The 6264-nt window shown below is 45.8% G+C and overlaps 1 long non-coding RNA gene across 1 annotated transcript; it reads right to left on the minus strand.

Moving 5' to 3' along the window:
* Positions 1–624: 624 nt before the first annotated feature.
* LOC136304566 (uncharacterized) lies at positions 625–4152 on the minus strand. The gene is made up of 4 exons (XR_010724661.1): positions 3550–4152; positions 2164–2386; positions 1937–2002; positions 625–871 (listed from the first exon to the last, which is right to left on the minus strand). It is a non-coding gene; the product is annotated as an uncharacterized lncRNA (long non-coding RNA).
* Between the last annotated feature and the right edge of the window lie 2112 nt (positions 4153–6264).

The raw sequence follows: 6264 nt of genomic DNA on the forward strand, positions 1-6264 counted from the left end.
TTCAATATTTTTTATCTTTGTGATTCTGATATTTACATTAATCATTACAATTCAGCTTTTATATTATGTACATTATACATCATGTATTATGTTTATTATACTATTATATTTATTATATATATTAAGTATAGAAAGTTATATATAAAATAATTTATTATTTATTATGTAATGTTATAAATAATAATACATTTCATTGAAATATCATGATTATGTACATTATAGATGTTTATATTATGTATATTATATATATTTATAAAACGTGTAGTATGTAATAATATATTGTGTATTTATTATTTATATTATTTTTCATATCCTACACTTTTTGTTATTTTTCTTTTTCATTATTTTTTAATTCGTTTGTTTATATTTTAAACGATATTTTACACTAGATGAATTCATTAACCTAACACATCAGAAACACAATTAATTTGAATTAAATGAGCCTGGTTTTCTAAGGGGTAAAGTTTTAATCTTTATTCAAATAATATGGGCATGTTTTCTCTTTCTCTATGGTTTTTTTTTGGTGGGTTGCGGGGGAGTTTAGTTTGTGGGTTTTCTTTTTTTGTTCGCTTTGTTTTGGAGTTCTTTGCTAATAAACAAGCAGGGTCGGAGAGTTAAAAAATAAAACGTCTACTTTGTTTTTATTGCCCCCTCTGAAATGCGCCTCGACAGCCTGGACAGCAGGCTGCTGCTGGTAACACTGTGCACGGGTAGGAGGAGACCTGGTCGGGGCTGGGAAGGAAAAAAGGGCACCACGGTGGTCACAGCTTTCTCCCTTCAGGAGTTTTATGGAGCAGAAAATACAGAGCTTTTGCCAACTGCGCTCTCTATGACATCCCGACGTCCAGCGGGCACGGAGGTCATTTCTCATCTTTCTTGCCAACAGCCAAACCCCCAGGCGCCCGGGGGAAGAAAGAGTATGGGGAAAAAAAAAAGGAACAAAGAAAACATGAAAAAATAAACCAAAACTATAGAAAATAATAAATAAAATTAAAATACCAAAAGAAAAAAATTTCAAAGTAACAAAAAAGTGGAAAAAAAATTTAAACAAAAAATTAAAATAAAAAACTAAAAGTAGTTTTAACAAGTAAATAAATAGCTAAAGAAAAAAATATAAAAATTAAAAAACGGAAGAAAAAGTCTTTGAAAAACCACAAAACGCAACATGAGAAACCACAACAAAAGAGCATAAAAATACAAAAATAACAAAAAATAAAATACAAAATTAAATAAATGCAGCTCTCACCTCCTGCCACTGCCTAAAAAAGCACCATGGCTTTCCTCAATTATGCAGCAATAAGGGAAACAAACCCAGTGCCCCCCAGAACAGAAGGTTTTCTAGACAATTCCCACTTTTGCTTGGAAACAAATTCTATTTTAGTGGGAAGCTCATTTTGGACAAACACCCAAATGTGCCAAGGTAGGAAAGAACCAGCCCCTTGTGTCCAAGGAACAGCAGCTAGGCCTGGATTCAGGTTTTAATGGCATTTATGTAATTAAAAATGCAGTAAATTGAACTTTACAAAGAGATGAATCATGGCAAAGAAATACTTCAACGTTTTCTTGGGAATTCACAGAATTTTGTGGAGATGGTGCTGGACAATTCCTGATTTACCAACATTAATTGGGTAAATTTCCTTGGAAATGTGCTCTACAAGGTGCAAAAATTCCAATTAGGATGGAAAATTGGAATAAATAAATATTCCCTTACTAAAATCAGAGAGAAAATCAGAGTTATTCCTTCAAATAAAAGGAAGGAATAACATCTAAATCCAAGCTTGCCTGGAAAACAAGCTCAGGAATTTCTAACATTGAAAACTTTTGCAAGAGTCATGAAGTTGGTGAAAGTTCATGGAATGATGGTTTAAAAACTGCTTCCTCTGCTCTAATTTAAAGGGAAGTGGGAATTCAACAGGTCCAGTTACTCCTATCCAACCTTGGACTGGGATAAGGCCTTCCAGTGGCTTCACTTCCTACTGGCTCTCTCCTTTTTGCCCACAACCTGCAAGAGGAAAAGCAACAGGAATAAAGTCTCAAACAGGATGGCCTTGGTCCAGGCAGACTGAAATGCAGCTCCCAGGGAGGGAGGCCAGGCTGTGCCTCGGGGAGCTCCGGGAATCTGGGATTGCCCGTGGGATTAAAGGGCTGGAAAAGCACACCCACCTGCCAGGTTCAGTGCTGGGACCGAGCAAGGCCGGGGCTCGGGGGCAGCAGTTAGAGCTGGGACTGCAGGAGAACACCCCAAACCCGGGTTAAACATCCGGCACGACACGCAGCACGCTCCGGGAGAAACTCGGGTGGGAGAAGCCCCGGGATGCTCCACGTTCCTTGCCCTTGGCAGCTGTGCCAGGGCCTCCCTCAGAATGCTGACCTCACCGTGCAGCTCCTACAAAATAGGAGAACTTATGGGAATCGCCCAGCAATCCATGGACTTCCAGTTATTAAGAACCACAGCTGCAGCGAAAGGTGCCCAAACTCTACTGCAAACCAGCAGGTCTGAGGAGACGCAGGGATTTATTCCTGAGGGGACACAAGGATCCCTCAGCCAGCCAGGATTTCTCCCAGGCTCTTCCCACTGCTCTCTGAGGACACAAACAGCAGTTTTTCCCTGGAGTTCCCCTTTCCAACAATGCCAAGACTCATGTTCTCCTCCAACCCCAGGTTCAGGAAGGAAAGTAGGAATATTATCACTGCACAGACTGTCCAGGAGGGTGTGACTGAGGCAGCAGCACCAGCTCCCACTCCACTGCTGCTCTGGATTCCTGAGCAGCTCCTTTCCATCCTGCCCTTCCCAGCACCATTCCCTGGGTGCCATGTCCACAGACACCTTCTCCATGCAGCTTAAAACCCACAGACACCAACAGAAAGGAGATCAAAAATCAATTCACATGCTGCTAGTCAGAGAGAATGGGAGAGGCCTAAAAATCTGCATTTATTTTAGAACACTAGAGCAATTTCTTCATGACCCTGACTATCAGTGATGGGCAGATAAACACCTTCTTTAACTTACTACCTGAAAAAACATCAAGTTTCAAGTTTAGTAAAGATAAAATTTTGCTGCAAAAATAAAAGAGGTGGGATGTTGGTGTTAGTGCTTTAACCTTCGGACATTAGCGGGTATTTGTAAAACAAATTCATTATTGAAGCAGCTAACTTGAAAATAAGGGGGTTTTACAATAAAGTTGACCAAAAAAGAGTCTCAAAATTAAGATATAGGTTGCACAAATATTTAAGAAAAAAAAAGTTGTCTTTCGTGCATATAACCTGCCAGCCTCTCATGTTTTCAGTCCTTACCATTTATTTTTACCAAGGTGATGACTAAAACCTTGTCAAAAGCTCAAAAAAAAAAACAATCCAGGACAAGGCAGGTGTTTTCCCAAGTACCCCCAGTGTGGAGCTGTGTCAGCCACAAGTGTTTGCTCCCTCAGCCCAGCCCGGAGCAGGCTCCAGCTGCTGCCCAGGGGTTACCAAGGGACTCACCTGTTTCAAGCTGTAAATGCAGGTGGCCTGCACTGGAGTGCCAAAAAATGTGAAATATGTGACTCTCACCTTGAATAGCGATCGATCTTCTCAGGGGAGCCCCTCACCCAGGATGGGGGGCTCTGCCACGGATTTCATCCCTCTGCATCTGAAAGAAAGTTGGGACAAAAGTCAGAGTGCTGCAGGATACCTTGACAGCTCCAGACATCTTGTGGCAATCTAGGAATACCCTCTACAGTCTAACTACACCCCACATCACAAATTTCAAGCCCCCAGCACTATTATCCTATTACCCCCACACCCAGACTGTGCATCAAGGCAGAGCAGCTCCGGGCCAAACACACACCAACACCCGTGACACAGCACAGGACAAACGAGGGGACGCAACAGGGACAGAAAACTCTGGGCAAGAAGAATGACCCTGAGGGTCCAGAGAACTCGGAATGAGATGACCGAGGTAAGATGGAAGGTGAGCTGGCCAGGCTCAGAGAACCCTGCAGGAACAAGATGCCATCGGGATGACTTATCCCAAGAAATGCAGAGATGGATGCCCGAGAACCCTACGGTCAGAATCCTCGACCTGTCTTTGCATTCTCACAAGACCTAACCCGCCGAATGGATCAGGGCGGTGCACGGCTGTCAATACAGCTCAGAACAAGACCTGAAAAGGCATCGGACTGGATGCTTGTGAAGAGAGATGGATTCTGATGAGTGTCCGAGCAGCTGAGACAAAGGCACCTGGCTGAGGAGCACAGAGATCAGAAATGCTAAGACTGATGCCAGAGGTTTTGACAGGCCCCTGAAGGGCTAAGGGAAAAGACAGCACACACAAGACACCCAAGACACAGAGTGCACAACAGACACAACACACACCAGGACTGCTCTGCCCTGCACACCTCGGCACTGTGATCCAGAATGAGACTCTCCCTGGATGAAACCTAAGGGGTCACAGCTTAGACATCCCTGTCTTCAAACCTGACTCAAAAAACCTTGCTAGTGACCCCACACTCTTCTTTCATGCCCTCTACGGCTCTGAGCTCTCCACTTATCTCTCAGATGTCTGGGGAGGTGCATCCACGCCGGGTCCCAAAGAAGGCTGCCTCTCCCTCGGGGAAATTCCTGCTGTGACCAGGCTGGTGTCTCCTCGTCAGCTACAATAAAGAGAACTAAACGTGACCCTGTGCTCTTAGCAGCACATCAGCCAGAAACCAGCAATTCTGCTACTCACAGTCTCCTAAGCTTGCCTGTGTCCTCGGCCCTGTGCTTCAGCTGCGCTCAGAGGCCAACGCCGGCGTCGCAGGGTCTGGTCTAAAAATAAAGACAAAGAACAGAGCTGTAACACGGCCACCATTTACACCTCCCCTGCAAATCAAAACAGTGACCGACCTTCTCAGGGGAGCCCCCTCACCCAGGATGGGGGGCTCTGCCACAGATTTCATCCACCTGCATCTGAAAGAAAGTCAGAACAACAGTCAGAGTGCTGCAGGATACCTTGACAGCTCCACATATCTTGTGGAAATCTAGGAATACCCTCGACAGCCCTGCTACACTCCACATCACAAATTTCAAGCCCCCAGCACTATTATCCTATTACCCCTACACCCAGACTGAGCATCAAGGCAGAGCAGCTCCGGGCCAAACACACACCAACACCCGTGACACAGCACAGGACAAACGAGGGGACACAACAGGGACAGAAAACTCTGGGCAAGAAGAATGACCCTGAGGGTCCAGAGAACTCGGAATGAGATGACCGAGGTGAGACTGAAGGTGAGCTGGCCAGGCTCAGAGAACCCTGCAGGAACAAGATGCCATCGGGATGACTTATCCCAAGAAATGCAGAGATGGATGCCCGAGAATCCTACGGTCAGAATCCTCAACCTGTCTTTGCATTCTCACAAGACCTAACCCGCCGGAATGGATCAGGGCGGTGCACGGCTGTCAGTACAGCTCAGAACAAGACCTGAAAAGGCATCGGACTAGATGCTTGTGAAGAGAGATGGATTCTGATGAGTGTCCGAGCAGCTGAGACAAAGGCACCTGGCTGAGGAGCACAGAGATCAGAAATGCTAAGACTGATGCCAGGGGTTTTGATAGGCCCCTCAAAGGACAAAAGGAAAAGACAAGACACCAAACAGACAGAGTGCACAACAGACAAGTGACACAACACACACCAGGGCTGCTCTGCCCGGCACACCTCGGCACTCTGATCCAGAATGAGACTTTCTGTAGCCTAAGCGGTCACTTCTTGGACATCCCTGTCACCAAAAATGACTCAAAAAATCCCTTCCGGTGGCCCCTGATCCCACACCGCGCTTTCAAGCCCTCCCTGGCTCCGAGCCCTCCACTTATCTCTCGGACGTCTAGGGAGGTGAATCCACGCTGGGTGGCAAAGAAGGCCGCCTCTCCCTCAGGGAAATTCCTGCTGTTGCTGGGCTGTTGTCTCCTACACAGCTACAATAAAGAAAACCAAACATCAAAGCATAATCTTGGCAGCCCATCACCCAAAACCCGACAATTCTGCTACTCACTGTCTCCTAAGCTTGCCTGTGTCCTCGGCCCCGTGCTTCAGCTGCGCTCAGAGGCCAACGCCGGCGTCGCAGGGTCTGCCTGGGTAAAGAGCAGACAAGGTGACGTGGCAGCGCTGGAACTTGAGGGGACCATCCCTCCTTCTCCTCCCTGACTCACCTCAACTCCTCGCCCGTTATCCAAGACTACCTGGATGGGGCCTTCACAAGGAGAAGATCAAGGCTCCATCACAGACTCCTGGAATGCTCCCGGAGG

The sequence above is a fragment of the Chamaea fasciata genome, unplaced genomic scaffold, assembly GCF_029207755.1.
Source record: "Chamaea fasciata isolate MVZ Bird 193981 ecotype frontalis unplaced genomic scaffold, bChaFas1.0.hap1 SCAF_122, whole genome shotgun sequence".
In the NCBI taxonomy this organism is placed as follows: domain Eukaryota; kingdom Metazoa; phylum Chordata; class Aves; order Passeriformes; family Sylviidae; genus Chamaea; species Chamaea fasciata.